The sequence below is a fragment of the Pseudophryne corroboree genome, chromosome 6 (assembly GCF_028390025.1).
Source record: "Pseudophryne corroboree isolate aPseCor3 chromosome 6, aPseCor3.hap2, whole genome shotgun sequence".
Lineage (NCBI taxonomy): Eukaryota > Metazoa > Chordata > Amphibia > Anura > Myobatrachidae > Pseudophryne > Pseudophryne corroboree.
Window position 1 is genome coordinate 378,258,010 of NC_086449.1, and position 21,104 is coordinate 378,279,113.

Sequence of the window (21,104 nt, forward strand, 5' to 3'; positions counted from 1 at the left end):
CAATTTGGGCGTCCTAATCAAAGACGACAATGACATAGTGGAAAAATTAAACAAGTTTTTCTCATAACAAGAGAGGACCAGCTGGTGGGATTAACGATAACATCAGCAATGATAATATCCCACTGTTTAATGCTTATTTAAGTGAGGAAGTAGTCAGAGACCGATTAAAAAAAATTAAGATTAATAAGTCACCTGGTCCCGAAGGAATTCACCCAAGGGTTCTCATGGAGCTACACTCCGAATTAGCAAGACCTCTATACTTGATTTTCATTGACTCACTTACATCATGCATGGTCCCCAAAGACTGGCGTATAGTAGAAGTAGTACAGATATTTAAAAACAGGATTTTAATACCTACCGGTAAATCCTTTTCTCCTAGTCCGTAGAGGATGCTGGGGTCCACTTCAGTACCATGGGGTATAGACGGTTCTGCAGGAGCCATGGGCACTTTAAGACTTTTCAAGGGTGTGAACTGGCTCCTCCCTCTATGCCCCTCCTCCAGACCTCAGTATACGAACTGTGCCCAGGGAGACAGACATTTCGAGGAAAGGATTTACTTTTAAACTAAAGGTGAGATTCATACCAGCTCACACCTCAACCATGCCGCACAACATGGCATTCAACTTAACACATGCCAACAGGCATGAACAATTGCAGCAACATGCTGAAAATGATCGTAACACAATACTCGTGTAACAACAAACGAACTGCAGGTAAAGTACGCACTGGGTCGGGTGCCCAGCATCCTCTATGGACTAGGAGAAAAGGATTTACCGGTAGGTATTAAAATCCTGTTTTCTCATACGCCCTAGAGGATGCTGGGGTCCACTTCAGTACCATGGGGTTATACCAAAGCTCCAGTACGGGTGTGAGTGCGCGGATGACCCTGCAGCACCGATTGACCAAACTTGAGGCCCTCATCGGCCAAGGTGTAAAACGTGTAAAACTTTGCAAACGCGTTTGTCCCTGACCAAGTAGCTGCTCGGCAAAGTTGTAACGCCGAGAACCCCCGGGGCAGCCGCCCAGGTTGAGCCCACCTTTCTAGTAGAATGGGCATTTACCAACTTCGGTATCGGCAATTCTGCCGTGGAATGCGCGTGCTGAATCGTCCCTCTGATCCAGCGCGCAATGGTCTGCTTAGAAGCAGGACACCCAATCTTGTTGTGAGCATACAGGATAAACAGAGCTTCTGTTTTCCGAATCCTAGCTGTTCTTGGGACATAAATTTTCAAAGCTCTAACCACATCAAGAGACTTTGACTCAGTGAAGGTGTCAGCAGCCACTGGCACCACAATAGGTTGGTTTATATGGAAAGAGGAAACCACCTTCGGAAGAAATTGTTGGCGAGTTCTCAACTCTGCCCTATCTTCATGGAAGAACAGGTAAGGGCTCTTGTAAGACAAGGCCCCCAACTCAGACACCCGCCTTGCAGATGCCAAGGCCAATAGCATGACCACTTTCCAAGTGAGAAACTTCAACTCTATTTCTTGTAGAGGCTCAAACCAACCCGATTGAAGGAACTGCAACACCACATCAAGTTCTATGGTGCCACTGGAGGCACAAATGGAGGCTGGATGTGCAGAACCCCTTTCACGAACGTCTGAACTTCTGGAAAGGAGGCCAATTGTTTTTGAAAGAAAACTTATAAGGCCGAAATCTGGACCTTGATTGACCCCAATCTAAGGCCCGCATGCACACCATCCTGCAGAAAATGGAGAAAACGTCCCAACTCAAACTCTTCCGTAGGAGCCTTCTTGGATTCACACCAAGACACATATTTTCTCCAAATACGGTGGTAATGTTTAGACGTTACTCCTTTCCTGGCCTGAAAAAGAGTGGGGATGACTTCCCTGGGAATATCCTTTCGGGCTAGGATCCGACGCTCAACAGCCATGCCGTCAAACGTAGCTGCGGTAAGTCTTGATACACACACACGGCCCCTGCTGTAGTAGGTCCTCTTGAGTAGGAAGAGGCCGAGGATCTTTTATGAGCAACTCCTGAAGATCTGGATACCAAGCCCTCCTTGGCCAGTCTGGGGCAATGAAGATTGCTCAAACTTTTGTTCTTATTATTATTTTGAGAACTTTTGGAATCAGTGGAAGTGGAGGGAAAACATATACCGACCGAAACACCCACTGGGTCACCAGTGTATCCACTGACATTGCTTGAGGGTCTCTCGACCTGGAACAATATCTCTGAAGCTTCTTGTTTAGACGAGATGCCATCATGTCTACTTGAGGAACTCCCCCAAAGACTAGTCACCTCTGCGAAGACTTCTTGGTGGAGGCCCCACTCTCCTGGATTGAGATCGTGTCTGCTGAGGAAGCCTTTTTCCCAGTTGTCCACTCCCGGAATGAAAATTGCTGACAGAGCTCTAACATGTCTTTCTGCCCAGAGGAGGATCTTTGTCACCTCTGCCATTGCCGCTTTGCTTTTCGTTCCACCTTGCCTGTTTATGTACGCGACTGCTGTTACATTGTCCGACTGGATCTGCACGGGATCTTGAAGAAGATGTACCGCTTGTAGAAGGCCGTTGTAAATGGCTCTCAATTCCAGAACGTTTATGTGAAGGCAGGCTTCCTGACTTGACCATTTTCCTTGGAAGCTTTCCCCCTGTGCGACAGCTCTCCAGCCTCAGAGACTTGCATCGATGGTTATTAGGACCCAGTCGTGAATCCCAAACCTGCGTCCCTCTAGTAGGCGAGAACTGTGTAGCCATCACAGGAGCGAAATCCTGGCTTTGGGGGACAGGATTATTTTCCGGTGTATTTGTTGGTGGTATCCGGACCACTTGTCCAACAGGTCCCACTGGAATACTCTGGCATGAAATCGGCCAAACTGTATGGCCTCGTAGACCGCTACCATTTTCCCCAACAACCGAATGCATTGATGGATCAGCACGCTTGTTGGTTTCAATATTTGTTTGACCATTTTCTGGATTTCCAGAGCCTTTTCCACTGGAAGAAATACTCTCCGTACTTCTGTGTCCAGAATCATCCCTAAAAAGGACAATCTTGTCGTCGGTTCCAATTACGACTTTGGGAAATTCATGATCCAACCGTGTTGTTGGAGTATTGACAGGGAGAGTGCAATGTTCTGCACCAACTGTTCCCTGGATCTCGCTTTTATCAGGAGATCATCCAGATAAGGAATTATATTGACTCCTTTTTAACGAAGGAGGACCATCATCTCCACCATCACCTTGGTGAATACCCTCGGTGCCGTGGAGAGCCCGAACGGCAACGTCTGAAACTGGTAATGGCAATCCTGTACTGCGAATCTCAGATAAGCTTGGTGAGGAGGATAAATGGGAACATGCAAGTAAGCATCTTTTATGTCTACCGACACCATGAAGTCCTCCTCTTCCAGACTGGAAATCACTACCCTCAGGGATTCCATCTTGAACTTGAACCTTTTCAGGTAGAGATTCAGATTTTCAGGTTTAAAATCGGTCTGACCGAGCCGTCCGGCTTCGGAACTACGAAGAGGCTTGAATAAAAAAACCTTCTCCTTACTGTGCCAAGGGTACCAGGACAATGACCTGATCCTGACATAATTTTTGAATTGCCGTTGTTACTGCCTCTCTTCCCGGAAGAGAAGCTGGCAAGGTCGATTTGAAAAATCGGCATGGGGGGACGTCTTGAAACTCTAGTTTGTACCCATGGGACACTATTTGTAAGACCCAATGGTCCAGGCCAGATTGAATCCAGATTTGGCTAAAAAGTTTCAGACGTGCTCCCACCCGAGTGGACTCCCGTAAGGGAGCTCCAGCGTTATGCTGCAGATTTGGCAGAAGCAGGGGTGGACTTCTGCTCCTGCGATCCGGGAGACGCTGCAGATTTCTTTCCTTTTCCCCTTCCCCTACCTGCAAAAAGTAGGATTTTGGTACTTACCAGGTAAATCCTTTTCTTTGAATCCATAGGGGGCACTGGAGTACTCTTGGGATATGGACGGCTTCCACCGGAAGAAGGCACTGAATAAATTAATTTTTGAGACTACTCCTCCCCTCCATATCCTCGAGCACTTCAGTGTTTTTTACTGAGCCGAACAGGATCGATAGAGAGATTGACAAAAGGAGAATTACCTATAATCTCACGGACAACAATAAAGTTGACACAAAACGTAACAGACAACTAAACAGTTGACACCCCAACTGATTAACCTTTGTTAAATTTAAACCAGTCGTGAAAGTGTGTTACCATAAGAACCACTGAACTTCCTAAAACAGATAAACTGCTCTGGGTGGGCGTCCAGTGCCCCCTATGGATTCAAAGAAAAGGATTTACCTGGTAAGTACCAAAATCCTACTTTCTTTTTCATCCACTAGGGGTCACTGGAGTACTCTTGGGATGTACCAAAGTTTCCTCCGTGGCGGGAGAGCTGTTTGGCACTTGTAACACTAAACGGCCAAAGCTAGATGCTGATGCCGCGAACGTATCAAACTTGTAAAAGCGCACAAACGTGTGCACTGAAGACCAAGTAGCCGCACGGCAAAGCTGTGTCGTAGAAGCCCCACGACTCGCTGCCCATGACGTTCCCACAGAACGTGTGGAATGAGCTGTTACTGATGTAGGTGGCTGTAACCTAGCATGAAGGTAAGCCTGACGTATGGTCAGTTTGATCCATCTGGATAAGGTCTGCTTAGAGGCTGGCCAACCCCTCTTAGCCGCATCATAGAGAACAAACAACGTATCCGTCTTACGAACCGTAGACGTTCGGGATACATAGACGCGTAATGCGCGAACCACATCCAACGTTTCAGCATTCTCTGTTAATACCGGAACTACTATTGGTTGATTGATGTGAAAAGACGACACTACCTTTGGTAGAAAAGCGGGATTCGTCCGAAGTTCCGCTCTGTCATCATGAAAAACTAAATACGGTGACTTGCACGACAAGGCACCCAGATCTGAAACTCGCCTAGCCGAAGCTAAGGCTAAAAGAAAAATCGTTTTCCAAGTGAGAAATTTAATATCCACTTGTTGTAAGGGTTCAAAGTAATCGGACTGTAAGAAATCTAAAACCAGATTCAAGTCCCATGGTGCTGTAGGTGGAATGAAAGGAGGCTGTATCCTCATTACACCCTGTAGAAACGTATGTATTGACGGCAACGAGGCCAATTTCCTTTGAAAGTAAATTGACAACGCAGATACCTGCCCCTTTAGTGTGGAAAGACGTAGTCCTCCATCTAACCCCATCTGTAAAAATAACAAAAGACGGGATAAATTTAAAGATGATGTCGGAAACTTCCGAGCTTCACACCAACCTATATAAGTACGCCAGATTCTGTAATAATGAGCTGCCGTAACCGGCTTCCTAGCTCGTACCATGGTTGGTATAACAGACTCCGGAATGCCCTCTCTTCTCAAGATGGCCTTTTCAACAGCCACCCCGTCAAACGCAGCCGCGCTAAATCGGGGTAAAGGAACGGACCCTGTTGTAACAGGTCCGGACGTAGTGGGAGTGGCCACGGATCGTCTGCGAGTAAACCGAGGAGATCCGAGAACCAAGTTCTCCGAGGCCAATGAGGCGCTATTAGTATGACTGTGACGGACCCTCTCTTGATCCGTTTTAGCAACAGCGGGAGCAGCGGAAACGGTGGAAACAGATACACGAGGCTGTACGGCCACGCGGCTGTGAGAGCATCCACCGCCACTGCCCTTGGATCTCTTGTTCTGGACACATATCGTGACACCTGATGATTGTGGCGGGATGCCATCAGATCCACCTGAGGGTAACCCCACCTCTGGATCAACATCTGAAACACTTCTGGATTTAATGCCCACTCTCCTGGATGAAAATCCCGACGACTGAGAAAATCTGCCTCCCAGTTGTCCACTCCCGGAATGAACACTGCCGACAATATCACCTGGTGATATTCGGCCCATCTGAGGATCCGAGCTACTTCCCGCATTGCCATGCGGCTTCTCGTTCCTCCTTGTTTGTTTATGTATGCGACTGCCGTCGCATTGTCTGACTGCACCTGAACAGTCTGAAAACGAAACATGTACACTGCTTGTCTTAGAGCATTGTAAATCGCCCTGAGTTCCAGAACATTTATGGATAGCGATCTTTCGTGATCTGCCCAGAGGCCCTGGAGCCGATAACTCTGAACTACAGCTCCCCAACCTCTGAGACTTGCGTCTGTTGACAGAATTATCCAATTCACGACGCCGAATCGTCTCCCTGCAGATAGATTGTGTATTTTTAACCACCAGAGAAGAGACACCCTGACTTGTGGCGACAATCTCACCCTGTGGTGCATCTGCAGATGTGATCCCGACCATTGCGCTAACACCTCCAGTTGAAACGGACGTGAGTGAAATCTTCCGAACTGAAGTGCTTCGAAAGCCGCCACCATTGTGCCTAAAAGGCGAATGCACAAATGTACTGAGACTGTGCGTGGCTTGAGCACTAATTGCACCAGATAACGAATGACCTGTACTTTCTGTTGTGGCAGGTAAACCTTTTGATTTACTGTATCGAGAATCATCCCTAGGAATTGAAGTCGTTGACACGGAATTAGATGTGATTTCTTTAAACTGACTATCCAACCGTGCTGAACTAGTACATTGTACGTTAGCAAAGCATGCTGGAGAAGCAATTGTTGAGACGGAGCCTTTATGAGTAGATCGTCCAAATACGGAACAATTATTACTCCTAGGGACCTGAGATGAGCTATCATCACGGACATTACCTTGGTGAATACCCGAGGCGCTGATGAGAGGCCAAACGGCAGAGCCTGAAACTGGTAATGGTCTCGCCTTATTGCAAACCTTAAGAAACTCTGGTGAGGTGGCCAAATCGGAATGTGTAAGTACGCATCTTTGAGATCCAGTGCAATCATGAATTCCTGTGGCTCTAACCCTGCAATTACTGACCTGAGAGATTCCATCTTGAATCTGTGGTAAGTGACGTAATGATTGAGACCTTTTAGGTTCAATATTGGCCTGACTGAGCCATCTGGTTTTGGTACCAGAAACAGACTGGAATAATAACCCTGCCCCTGTTCCTGCACGGGGACCGGAATTACAACTGCAGCATTCAGCAGAGACTGAATGGCAACCTGCAGAACTGCTTTCTTGTCGTCCGACACAGGCAGTCCTGTCGTGAAAAATCTTCCTGTCGGAAGATAATCGAACTCTATTTTGTAACCCTCTAATACTAAATTGCGGATCCACCCATCTGTAGACGTCTGCAGCCACGCCCCCTGAAAGCTCTGAAGGCGTGCTCCCACAATTGGAGATCCGAGATGGGCTGGGAGCCCGTCATGCCACTGGTTTGTTAGTGGTCTTAGTGTCTTGACGACGTGCATTGGATTGTCGGGCACTACGTCCCCGACCTCTTCTACCAGGCGTGACTGCTCCTGTGCCCTGCCCACGAAAGGGCTGAGTTCTAAAGGATTTGAACGCCGGACCAGAATATTTCCGTTTAGGTATAGTTGTAGGCGATGGAAGAAACACAGACTTTCCTCCAGTAGCCTCAGAAATCCATTTGTCCAATTCAGGACCGAAAAGCTTCTCGCCATCATAAGGCAATGCCTCTATACCTTTTTTAACCTCCGTCTCCGCCTGCCAAGAACGCAGCCAAAGTGCTCGTCGTACTATGACTAGCGATGAGGACAGGCGAGAAGTAAGCTGACAGACGTCAGTAGAAGCTGTACATAGATATTCAGCAGCTTCCCAGATTTGATCCGCGAGAAGTATAAGATGGTCATCTTGCAGAGCCGACTTGAGCTCTTTTATCCATACCATTAATGCTTTAGTAACCCAAATGCCAACCAACCCAGGTCTCAGCAGCACTCCAGCTGCTGTATACATGGACCTTAGCATAGCCTCTATTTTACGATCTGCAGGGTCTTTAAGCGTAGTAGCAGTTGGTACTGGTATGGTTAACTTCCTTGTAAGTTTAGATACGGATGAATCCACCGATGGTGGGTTCTCCCATGTAGCTGTCATGGACTCTGGAAATGGGTAACTCGATTTAAATCTACGAGGTATAGAAAACCGTTTATCCGGATTCTTCCGTGTTTCCAGTAACATTTTATTAAGAGATTCCGAAATAGGGAAACACATCGGAGATCTCTGTCGTTTAGTAAAGACTACCTCATCATTCGTCAGGGGCTCCTCAGTTTCCGTAAACTCCAGCGACTGACGTACTGCTCTGATGAGATTATCAATACCTGGGCTGTCAAAATCGTCACTATCTGACTGTTGGTCTATTTCGCCCTCCTCATACTCATGTTCAGTGAGGTCTAGTATCCCAGAGACTGGAAAATTATTAGGAAAAGGAAACTTATCTTTTCCACTCAAGGTGGACCTCTGACCAGATTGAGACTCCCCTGGTAACTCAAATGGTCTCATTTTAAACTCAGATCTTGCCGCCTCTCTTTCTTCACGAGAGGCGGCCAGCTCTGATTGTAAACCAACTAATACATCTTCAAGTAAAGCCCATGGAGGGTCCAGAGATGCTGGCTTTACTTCTGTGGAAATCGTATTTGTGGCTGTATTAACAACACATGCTGTACATGTGGTGGATCCATCAGGCAACACACTCTTACAGACATGACATGAAAAATGTTTCTTAGATTTTGCTGGTGTCTTACTCATTATAAAGACAGACAATACAAACTACACACAGACAGTCTGCACGACTCAGTAATAACACCAAAGTTCCTTGTATATATCAGGCAAGTGCAGTGCCTGCCAGCAATAAGAAAACTGACCCCCAAATTCCCCTAGTACCACTCTTAAGCCGAGATGTAATATAGGAATCCTGGAACAGACAGGAGAACATTAAACATGTTAAGTACCAAGTTTTTCTACAAAGCTTAACACTGCCAATACTGCTAATGTCTCCCCCCACCCCCACGACCTCCGTGTACAGCACCGGGTCGGGGCCTGTGGAACTTTGCATAGGGCCGTGTGAGCGGCCTGTACCTGTATGCCAAGGCAGCGGGGAACTCCTCGGCTGATGCGGGCGGTCAGCGGGAGCAGAGAGCGTACTGCATAGAGCCGTGGAGCGGCCTATGCACACGCGCTCCCGGCCCGCCACACACAGCATAGAGTGGAGTGGCCTCCTGTGTAGCCAGGCAGCGGGGAACATATCGGCTGCTGCGGCGCAGGGAGCAGCGGTCTGCTAGGTAACTTAAGATGCTGGGAGCGGCGGAGAGTGAGAGCGCGCTGCATAGAGCCGTGAAGCGGCCTATGCACACGCGCTCCGGGCAGCGGTCGTTAGTGAGTAAAACATGCCCAATACAATCCCCAATAGTGGGGCGGCAGCATAAGCTGACCGCCCCTACCCAACATACCTGGACCGTAACAAAAGTCTATGACGGGGCTTCTCATCCAAGCTCCGTCCAGCTTTTTGCAGGCAGCCTGCAGGTGGAGTGAGGGAGCTCTTTACAGAGAGGTCCGACACTCACGGCTGTTCTCAGCCGCTTCCACTGTCCCTGACCCACGCCTGTTAGAAGGGGGGAAAGGACGTGGAAATCCTTGAAAGGAAAAAAAAAAAAAACTTAGAAAAAATTCCAATACTTTGTGGACGAGCTCCACTATGCCTTCTAACTGTGTCGAGCACAGAAAAAACACTGAAGTGCTCGAGGATATGGAGGGGAGGAGTAGTCTCAAAAATTAATTTATTCAGTGCCTTCTTCCGGTGGAAGCCGTCCATATCCCAAGAGTACTCCAGTGACCCCTAGTGGATGAAAAAGAAAAAGGGGAGACCTTTGGCCTTTTTGTATTTGTTGGGCCGAAAGTACTGTATGTGAGAGTGGCGTGTCTTTTTCGCCGGTGTAGGAGCATAAGGCAAGAATGTCGACTTACCTGCGGTAGCCGCCGCGACTAACGCATCCAGCCCATCACCAAACAAGGCCTCACCTTTATACGGGAGAATCTACGTCAGCATTCCACTGGCGAATCCACAACGCCCTCCGAGCCGATACTGCCATGGTAGCGGTTCTTGATCCCAAGAAACCAATATATTTCATGGATTCTAGTACGTACGCAGCAGCGTCTTTGATATGACCTAACGTTAGGAGTATCTCGTCTCCATCTATTGTGTCAATGTCTAATGACAAGTTTTCTGACCACTTTTCAATAGCACTACTCTCCCAGTCACAGACAATGGTAGGCCTGAGTAGTGTCCCATTGGTCACATCAATAAATCACCTCACTCACTTGCGGTCTGTCGGCTCCTTAAGTGAAGCCATTCCAGGCACAGGGAGAAACACCTTTTCTCTTATGACAGGGCCCTGTCTAAAATGCGGGGTGACTCCCACCTTTTTTGGAAAAAGGTAAGCTGCCTGAATTCCTTTTGGGAATCTGAAATTTCTTTTCAGGTTAAATCAGACCTGAGGTGGAGGGAAAATGACATAACTTCTTTACTAAAGTAAACCCTCTCCTTGTGGTAAAAGAGGGGGCTTCGTAACTTCTAACACCTTCTTTATAGCTAAAACATGTTTTGAATGCTTTTTTGCTAACTTAGGACCTATTCCCCTGGAATCACTAGTGTCGACACAGGAATCAGAGTCCGTGTCGGTATCAGTTTGTGCTTCTTGTGCAAATTTGTATGTGACCCAGAAAGGTCCCTGTGGATGAAAGGCAGAACTATTAAAAAAATCACACCTTCAACAGATTATTTTCATTTTCTGTATGAGATTCAGTCCAACCTCTTGCTGATATGATTCACACTATCACGTAACCTTTCACCCAGTCAGGCTCTTGGTGTCATATTACACCTCTGTGTCCCTAACATGTCTCCACAGAGTTCCCTGCCACAGACATCTCAAACACGTGCAGAACCACACCACAGACACTCCGGGATTTATAGGGGACAGACCCACAGTAAAATCTGTCAGAGGGACACAGATGGGATTTGCCAGTTCACAACCCAGCGCCAGTAACACAATGTCTGTGTACACAAAATGCCCACTGACATTCAGCGCTTTTATAATGTTAATCACACAATTATTATAGCACCAATTCACTGTGGCCCCCCATGTTTTGCACCCTGATACTTGTTCAGTAGTGGAGGAGGACCAGCGTTGTCTCTGCAGCCTGAGGAGAGAGAGAAAATGGTGCTGAGCAGTGTGCTGGATGGCTGAGGAGGAAGCTCCACTCTTCAATGGTGTGGTTCTCCTCAGCTTTTATGAGGTACAGGTTGAGTATCCCATATCCAAATATTCCGAAATACGGAATATTCCGAAATACGGACTTTTTTGAGTGAGAGTGAGATAGTAAAACCTTTGTTTTTTGATGACTCAATGTACACAAACTTTGTTTAAAACACAAAGTTATTAAAAATATTTTATTAAATGACCTTCAGGCTGTGTGTATAAGGTGTATATGAAACATAAATGAATTGTGTGAATGTACACACACTTTGTTTAATGTACAAAGTTATAAAAAATATTGGCTAAAATGACCTTCAGGCTGTGTGTATAAGGTGTATATGTAACATAAATGCATTCTGTGCTTAGATTTAGGTCCCATCACCATGATATCTCATTATGGTATGCAATTATTCCAAAATACGGAAAAATCCGATATCCAAAATACCTCTGGTCCCAAGCATTTTGGATAAGGGATACTCAACCTGTAATTTGTTATAACATAAGGGTACACAATTGCGCCTGAATATGTGGTGGTAATGGTTGTAATACTAAATGACAAGTATACACTGTATATATGAAGAATTAGTGTATTTATTCTAAAACAAAATGACAGAAAGAGAATAAATGGAAAAAGATGTGAAAAAATAGAAAATTAATACATTAATGAAAGAGTGTATATATATATATATATATATATGTATATGAAAGAATTCTATACATATGTATACTTTGGTCCGCAGTCCAGTACAATAGAGTGTGGCGTCCCACCTCGTTTAATTGTGCTCAAACTTCTACCACAATGTGTGGAGGGGTATATACAACACAGTCCCAGAGGAGCTCGTTCAGTAATATATGGGGGTCACGGTCAAAGAGTCTGTTGCAGCAGCTTGATCCTGTCTTGAGAGGGAGGGGGGGTGAGGTGATCTTCTGACGGTGCTAGCAAATGAAGGGGTACCCCAGGTGGCTATGCGGGAGGGATGAGTTGCAGGAGATAGGTAATTATTGGCTCTGGACTCGCCGCTCTCTGACTCGGTCTGTGGCTGCGGAAGGTGCCCGTGTAGACAGGCGTCTGCCGCCGGCCAGATCCGAGGAGTGCGGTCGTGTCTCTGGGGGGGAAAGTGTCACTGACTTCGAGACCCGGAGCGGGACTGTCCGCAGTGCACCTCCCCACTTACAGAGCCCTTACCTTGTTCTTCTGTGCTCGATTCCCAACTTCCGCTGTCACCTTGCTTCCTTGTCAGTCTTGCAGCTTTTCGTCCGGTTTGACTTTCACTTTCCTGTACCTCGCGGTCACGTGACCTGTCCTGTTCCTCAGCAGTCTTCAGCGCCGTGGGTGATGAATGTGTCCAGAAATAGAGAGCTCTGCTGTGTTGAATATGATTAAGGCAGTCTGTTTGAAACGGTGTCCTGTTAGCTCCTGGCGACCCTCAGACAGGCGTAGCCCCGGGAGGAACCCGGGGCCGCAAGGTGCGTTCGAAGTGTCGATGATCAATGTGTCCTGCAATTCACACTAATTCTCGCAGCTAGCTGCGTTCTTCATCGACGCGCGAGCCGAGTGATTGTTTGTAATTTGTTATACTGGTGGGGGTAGGACTGTGCCTCAGCAACTTATGCCCCTTATTTATGCCAGTTTCCATAGGTTTCATGCTACAAATAGTTTTGATAACGGATGCGCTAGCTTTGAATAGCAGCCTATGAGAAAAAGTAGTGCCTCACAACTTCACCACAATAATTACAATGCATACAGATATTCTTTCTCACAATGGCGCATATCAAAAGATGTTTAAAGAATGTTTGAAAAAAGTCCTTACTCCAATTAATTGAAATAGGTCCACAACTCCTTTTGTCATGTAGTGGGTCAATTCTCCTCAGTATGGAAGATGAATTCTCAATCTCAAAGAGAAGAATAACAAATCTGGTGCAATATTGTCTGATCAAATGAGCAGAGTATATTTTATTAAACTCACATTAAAATCATATAAACAAGCCTGTCACCACAACTCGTGGGTGGAGATCGTCATGGATGTCAGGTCCCCCTCTGTTAGTCGTCCCAGATCAAATTAGGGTTCAGCGACCGAGAAACAAGTTCTCAAACACACTGTGCCTCCCTCCTGGGCTGCAGACTGACCTGTAGTAGTAGCAGCACCCCAGCAGCTGCAGCATATGTATACAGGGAGCAGCGTGCAGGGAGGCACAGTGTGTTTGAGAACTTGTTTCTCGGTCGCTGAACCCTAATTTGATCTGGGACGACTAACAGAGGGGGACCTGACATCCATGACGATCTCCACCCACGAGTTGTGGTGACAGGCTTGTTTATATGATTTTAATGTGAGTTTAATAAAATATACTCTGCTCATTTGATCAGACAATATTGCACCAGATTTGTTATTCTTCTCTTTGAGATTGAGAATTCATCTTCCATACTGAGGAGAATTGACCCACTACATGACAAAAGGAGTTGTGGACCTATTTCAATTAATTGGAGTAAGGACTTTTTTCAAACATTCTTTAAACATCTTTTGATATGCGCCATTGTGAGAAAGAATATCTGTATGCATAGGTTTCATGCTGCCCAGGGTCGGCGGCGCCGCCCCCCCCCCCCCCCCCCCGGCGCCCTGCACCCTGCAGTGCCTGTGTATGTGTTGGCTACATGACGCACTGTGCTCCCGCCAGCCACACGGTACCTTTAGCCGTCACTTTCATGATTGAAGATCTGTCTTCTAACACTCACCTGTCTTCTGACTTCTGGCTCTGTGAGGGGGGTGACGGCGTGCTGTGGGAGTGAGCATCTAGGCACGGCTAGCGTTCAGTTCCCTTCAGGAGCTAATGGTGTCCTGTCAGCCAGAAGCAGAGCCATTAAACTCTTTAGGAAGTTGGTTCCTACTTCTGCCCCCTCAGTCCCACGAAGCAGGGAGTCTGATGCCAGCAGATCTCCCTGAAAATAAAAAACCTAACATAAGTCTTTTCAGAGAAACTCAGTAGAGCTCCTCAGAGTGCATCCAGTCGACCTGGGCACATTTCTAAAACTGAGGTCTGGAGGTGGGGCATAGAGGGAGGAGCCAGTTCACACCCAATGAAAAGTCTTTAGAGTGCCCATGTCTCCTGCGGATCCCGTCTATACCCCATGGTCTTGATGTCGTCCCCTGCATCCTCTAGGACGTATGAGAAATTATCACAATAAAGCTGAACAGATAGATAGATAGACAGATAGATATCACAGCGCGGTCCTAGACCAGAGGTATATAATATTACAATACTCGTACAAAATATTCTATAACAGGTACACTTTTTTTTCTTAACGAACGCTGTCTGTATAAAGACATGTAGAATATTCAAGTGTCTGTAAAGTCATAGCGTAGTATACAGGCGGCTTAACAAAGGAGACCTTGCCCTGCAGTCCCGGAGACCAGCCGCAACTATACTAAGAAGATGGCACCCAGCGTCTTAATCAGGAAATGAGGGATAGTGTGAGGCAGCACCAGTTTGGGAAAATCTGCTCAGAGTTGGGGCCGAGGGAGGGGCTACAGATCAAGAGCCACCTTCCCTGTGCTGGACGTCCACCCCGGGTACTGAGAGTCTTATTAAATGGGGTGTTAGTACACCCGACCTGTACTCAGACGCCCCGGTGGTCTAGTGGGATTCCTGTTCCACAATGTCCAAACAGCAGTGCAGACATTGGGGATCAAGTCATAGGGGCCAGGTCTCCCGTCAATGCCTTTGAAGACACAGCGGCAGTACCTGAGGAGAGGCAGTGCAGGTGGTGCACCGGGGAAGATGGAGGTAGCATCCTTATGAACAGAACAGGCATAGGACAATGCAAGGCAAAGGAGAAAAAGCAATACAAGACTCAGGGCAGAGGGGGGTGGAAACTATACAAACGACAGAGAGCGCGCGCGGGGGGGGGGGGGTGTCGACATACAAGACAGAGAGCAAAGAGGGGGACAATACAAAGATGACAGACATCACAATTCAGGACATACAGATGGGAAGGGGTAGTCCGCACAATGCAGTACATACATATGGGAAGGGCCAAACAGCACAATGCAAAACATACAGACATACAGATGGCAGAACAGATGGCACAATGCAGGACATACAGGTAGGGGGAGGAATGGACAACAGAATGCAGGCCATACTGATGGGGCAGACAGCACAATGCAGAACATACATATGGTGATTGACGTACAACACAATGCAGGACATACATATGGTTATGGACATACAGCACAATGCAGAACATACATATGGGAAGTGGCAGACAGCACAATGCAGTACATACATATGGGAAGGGGCAGACAGCACAATGCAGCACATACATATGGTTAAAGGCATATAGCACAATGCAGGTCATATATATGGGAAGAGGCAGACAGCAGAATGCAGTACATACAGATGGGAAAGGGCAAACAGCACAATGCAGAACATACAGATGGCAGAACAGATGGCACAATGCAGGACATACAGATGGGGGGAGGAATGGACAACACAATGCAGGCCATACTGATGGGGCAGACAGCACAATGCAGAACATACAGACATACAGATGGCACAATGCAGGACATACAGATGGGGGGAGGAATGGACAACACAATGCAGGCCATACTGATGGGGCAGACAGCACAATGCAGAACATACAGACATACAGATGGCAGAACAGATGGCACAATGCAGGACATACAGATGGGGGGAGGAATGGACAACACAATGCAGGCCATACTGATGGGGCAGACAGCACAATGCAGAACATACAGACATACAGATGGCAGAACAGATGGCACAATGCAGGACATATAGATGGGGGAGGAATGGACAACACAATGCAGGCCATACTGATGGGGCAGACAGCACAATGCAGAACATACAGACATACAGATGGCAGAACAGATGGCACAATGCAGGACATATAGATGGGGGAGGAATGGACAACACAATGCAGGCCATACTGATGGGGCAGACAGCACAATGCAGGACACAGATGGTGACTGACGTACAACACAATGCAGGACATACATATGGTTATGGACATACAGCACAATGCAGGACATACATATGGTGATGGATATATAGCACAATGCAGGTCATATATATGGTGACGGGCGTACAGCACAATGCAGGACATACAGATGGGGGGAGACAGACAGCACAATGTAGGTCATATAGTTGAGGGGGATGAGCAACACAATGCAGGACATATAGATGGTGGAAAGAAACACCACAATGTAGGACATACGGTTGGGGACAGGGGCGGGGGGGGGGGGGGTAGTGCAATACAGGACACACATATAGGGTGAGGGATGACAGCACAATGCAGGAAGGACATACAGATGAAGGGGGGCAAAAGGTCAAGTACAGAATATACAGCTGAGAGGTAGCACTATACAAAAAAACTATAGTGAGAAGGCTTTGTATAACAAAATCAAGATATGGGAGTGATACCATTAAAATACATACAGGAGGACCTTTTTGTCTTACTAGGGTCACATCAACAAGGACTGCTCCCCTTTGTTCACTGGTAGACTCTCACATTACACTATTCATATAAGTGAAGAGGGGAGGGAGATTGATATTGTTGAAGATAGGCGCTAGCTATCCCCTCACTGGTGCTAGCTACACCCAACACTCCATGTAGAGCCCACAACTTAATAGCAGTGGTCACACCTTCAGATAACCAGTCACGCCACACACACACACACACACACACACAAGATATGTCACATACTGTGCGGAAGCACACAATAGACCTTTCATAAATTTCAGCTCCAGGCCCTTCTGAACCTTAATCTGGCACTGTATAAAACAATTTTTAGGTAGCTTTTGGAGAAAACAGCCAACTGACTTCCAATTTGCCAATCAATTAACACTGATGTTGGAACGGGAATATGGTAGCAGGCTCTAAACATAAAATAAATAAATAGTTTACTGGACAATTAAGGTTATTTGCCTCAGTGGTCAGTTAACCATAGTCTCTCCAAATGTCAACTTTCTAAAAAGCTAAAGGCAAAAAAAAAAAAAAATACCCATTATTTACCACATTACAAATGTGTGCAGTTGGCATGTAAAACTATTTTGTTTCCCCTTTTTTTAGGGTACATTTTAACTATGATGTAATTATTTATAATAAGAATTTACTTACCGATAATTCTATTTCTCATAGTCCGTAGTGGATGCTGGGGACTCCGTAAGGACCATGGGGAATAGCGGCTCCGCAGGAGACTGGGCACATCTAAAGAAAGCTTTAGGACTATCTGGTGTGCACTGGCTCCTCCCCCTATGACCCCCCTCCAAGCCTCAGTTAGGATACTGTGCCCGGACGAGCGTACACAATAAGGAAGGATTTTGAATCCCGGGTAAGACTCATACCAGCCACACCAATCACACCGTATAACCTGTGATCTGAACCCAGTTAACAGCATGATAACAGAGGAGCCTCTGAAAGATGGCTCACAACAATAATAACCCGATTTTTGTAACAATAACTATGTACAAGTATTGCAGACAATCCGCACTTGGGATGGGCGCCCAGCATCCACTACGGACTATGAGAAATAGAATTATCGGTAAGTAAATTCTTATTTTCTCTAACGTCCTAAGTGGATGCTGGGGACTCCGTAAGGACCATGGGGATTATACCAAAGCTCCCAAACGGGCGGGAGAGTGCGGATGACTCTGCAGCACCAAATGAGAGAACTCCAGGTCCTCCTCAGCCAGGATATCAATTTTGTAGAATTTTACAAACGTATTTCCTCCTGACCAAGTAGCTGCTCGGCAAAGTTGTAAAGCAGAGACCCCTCGGGCAGCCGCCCAAGATGAGCCCACCTTCCTTGTGGAGTGGGCATTTACAGATTTTTGGCTGTGGCAGGCCTGCCACAGAATGTGCAAGCTGAATTGTACTACAAATCCAACGAGCAATAGTCTGCTTAGAAGCAGGAGCACCCAGCTTGTTGGGTGCACACAGGATAAACAGCGAGTCAGATTTCCTGACTCCAGCCGTCCTGGAAACATATATTTTCAGGGCACTGACAACGTCTAGCAACTTGGAGGCCTCCAAGTCCCTAGTAGCCGCAGGCACCACCAATAGGTTGGTTCAGGTGAGACGCTGAAACCACCTTGGGGAGAAACTGAGGACGAGTCCTCAATTCCGCCCTGTCCGAATGGAAAATCAGATAAGGGCTTTTTCAGGATAAAGCCGCCAATTCTGACACGCGCCTGGCCCAGGCCAGGGCCAACAGCATGACCACTTTCCATGTGAGATATTTTAACTCCACAGATTTAAGTGGTTCAAACCAATGTGACTTTTGGAACCCAAAACTACATTGAGATCCCAAAGTGCCACTGGAGGCACAAAAGGAGGCTGTATATGCAGTACCCCTTTTACAAACGTCTGAACTTCAGGGACTGAAGCTAGTTCTTTTTGGAAGAAAATTGACAGGGCCGAAATTTGAACCTTAATGGACCCCAATTTCAGGCCCATAGACACTCCTGTTTGCAGGAAATGTAGGAATCGACCAAGTTGAATTTCCTCGGTCGGGCCTTACTGGCCTCGCACCACGCAACATATTTTCGCCAATTGCGGTGATAATGTTTTTGCGGTTACATCCTTCCTGGCTTTGATCAGGATAGGGATGACTTCATCCGGAATGCCTTTTTTCCTTCAGGATCCGGCGTTCAACCGCCATGCCGTCAAACGCAGCCGCGGTAAGTCTTGGAACAGACAGGGTCCTTGCTGGAGCAGGTCCCTTCTTAGAGGTAGAGGCCACGGATCCTCCGTGAGCATCTCTTGAAGTTCCGGTTACCAAGTCCTTCTTGGCCAATCCGGAACCACGAATATAGTGCTTACTCCTCTCCATCTTATCAATCTCAGTACCTTACCCTGACTGGTACACCCACGGTACCTGACTGGTACACCCACGGTGTTACCAGAGCGTCTACAGCTTATTGCCTGAGGGTCCCTGGACCTGGCGCAATACCTGTCGAGTTTTTAATCATGTGGAAGACTTCTGGGTGAAGTCCCCACTCTCCCGGGTGGAGGTCGTGCTGAGGAAGTCTGCTTCCCAGTTGTCCACTCCCGGAATGAATACTGCTGACCGTGCTATCACATGATTTTCCGCCCAGCGAAGAATCCTTGCAGCTTCTGCCATTGCCCTCCTGCTTCTTGTGCCACCCTGTCTGTTTACGTGGGTGACTGCCGTGATGTTGTCCGACTGGATCAACACCGGCTGACCTTGAAGCAGAGGTCTTGCTAAGCTTAGAGCATTGTAAATGTCCCTTAGCTTCAGGATATTTATGTGAAGTGATGTCTCCAGGCTTGACCATAAGCCCTGGATATTCCTTCCCTGTGTGACTGCTCCCCAGCCTCGCAGGCTGGCATCCGTGGTCACCAGGACCCAGTCCTGAATGCCTAATCTGCGGCCCTCTAGAAGATGAGCACTCTGCAACCACCACAGGAGGGACACCCTTGTCCTTGGTGACAGGGTTATCCGCCGATGCATCTGAAGATGTGATCCGGACCATTTGTCCAGCAGGTCCCACTGGAAAGTTCTTGCGTGGAATCTGCCGAATGGGATTGCTTCGTAGGAAGCCACCATTTTACCCAGAACCCTTGTGCATTGATGCACTGAGACTTGGCTCGGTTTTAGGAGGTTCCTGACTAGCTCGGATAACTCCCTGGCTTTCTCCTCCGGGAGAAACACCTTTTTCTGGACTGTGTCCAGGATCATCCCTAGGAACAGAAGACACGTCGTCGGAACCAGGTGCGATTTTGGAATATTGAGAATCCAATCGTGCTGCCGCAACACTACCTGAGATAGTGCTACACCGACCTCCAACTGTTCCCTGGATCTTACCCTTATCAGGGAATTGTCCAAGGAAGGGATAACTAAAATTCACTTCCTTCGAAGGAATATCATCATTTCGGCCATTACCTTGGTAAAGACCCGGGGTGCCGTGTACCATCCATACGGCAGCGTCTGAACTGATAGTGACAGTTCTGTACCATAAACCTGAGGTACCCTTGGTGAGAAGGGTAAATTTTGACATGAAGGTAAGCATCCTTGATGTCCCGAGACATCATGTAGTCCCCTTCTTCCAGGTTCGCAATCACTGCTCTGAGTGACTCAATCTTGAATTTGAACCTCTGTACGTAAGTGTTCAAAGATTTTAGATTTAGAATCGGTCTCACCGAGCCGCCCGGCTTCGGTACCACAACAGTGTGGAATAATACCCCGTTCCCTGTTGCAGGAGGGGTATCTTGATTATCACCTGATGGGAATACAGCTTGTGAATGGCTTCCAAAACTGTCTCCCTGTCAGAAGGAGACATCGGTAAAGCCGACTTTAGGAAACGGCGAGGGGGAGACGTCTCGAATTCTAATTTGTACCCCTGAGATATCACCTGAAGGATCCAGGGGTCTACTTGCGAGTGAGCCCACTGCGCGCTGAAATACATTGAGACGGGCCCCCCACCGTGCCTGATTCTGCTTGTAAAGCCCCAGCGTATACTGAGGGCTTAGCAGAGGCGGGAGAGGGTTTCTGTTCCTGGGAACTGGCTGATTTCTGCAGCCTTTTTCCTCTCCCTCTGTCACGGGGCAGAAATGAGGAACCTTTTGCCCGCTTGTCCACGAAAAGACTGCGCCTGATAATACGGCGTCTTCTCATGTTGAGAGGCGACCTGGGGTACAAACGTGGAATTCCCAGCTGTTGCCGTGGCCACCAGGTCTGAAAGACCGACCCCAAATAACTCCTCCCTTAATAAAGCAATACTTCCAAATGCCGTTTGGAATACGCATCACCTGACCACTGACGTGTCCATAACCCTCTACTGGTAGAAATGGACAACGCGCTTAGGCTTGATGCCAGTCGGCAAATATTCCGCTGTGCATCACGCATATATAAAAATGCATCTTTTAAATGCTCTATAGGCAAAAATATACTGTCCCTATCTAGGGTATCAATATTTTCAGTCAGGGAATCCGACCACGCCAACCCAGCACTGC

The 21,104-nt window shown here is 47.3% G+C and overlaps 1 protein-coding gene and 1 non-coding gene across 3 annotated transcripts in view; both read right to left on the reverse strand.

Annotated features, from left to right (window-relative positions):
• The window catches only part of COPG2 (COPI coat complex subunit gamma 2), a 156,760-nt gene that overhangs the window by 100,970 nt on the left and 34,686 nt on the right, over positions 1-21,104 (reverse strand). The window lies entirely within an intron of this gene.
• Positions 12,535-12,688, reverse strand: LOC134937916 (5.8S ribosomal RNA). The gene has a single exon (XR_010180606.1). It is a non-coding gene; the product is annotated as a 5.8S ribosomal RNA (ribosomal RNA).